Source organism: Macrobrachium nipponense, chromosome 13, assembly GCF_015104395.2.
Source record: "Macrobrachium nipponense isolate FS-2020 chromosome 13, ASM1510439v2, whole genome shotgun sequence".
NCBI classification, from domain to species: Eukaryota; Metazoa; Arthropoda; class Malacostraca; order Decapoda; family Palaemonidae; genus Macrobrachium; species Macrobrachium nipponense.
In genome coordinates, this window is record NC_087206.1 from 91,406,602 (window position 1) to 91,407,185 (window position 584).

The window sequence follows — 584 nt, forward strand, 5'->3', positions numbered from 1 at the left end:
ACGATTGCAAGTCCTCCTTAACTAAAGTGGCATTGCACACACGGATAAGGATAGGTTATGCCTATGTCATGTCATCGTGACCCATGAACCACATGTGAAGTTCACGAGCTAAGCATTCCTCTCCTCCAGTCAACCTGCTTTGCAAGCGCGAGCCGACACACACAGATGAAGCCTGTGCAAGCAGATTATTGAGGTTAAAAGGAACAATGATGAATGGGCAAATGCGCCATGCACTTTCTAGACTGATGACCTCATCACCTGGCAGGAGACTGCTCTCAGCCAGCTTATGCGTTACGTTACTTGCTGTAATAAATACGACTTTAGTACTTTCAAATGATATTTTTTTGTTTTATAATACTCCATCCACATGAGAAGAATGTCTGAAAAAAACAGTACCAAAATTGAACAATATATTAGTTTCATGTTGGAAATCTGCATGATTGTAAATAAATGTAGATGTTAAATTAGATATTCCTTATTCAAACTAATGAAAAGGGTTTCCATACAAATTTTATATATACTATTGGCCCTGTATAAGATTATTCGCATAGATATACATTTTCCCTTCTAGACTTCCTGACTTT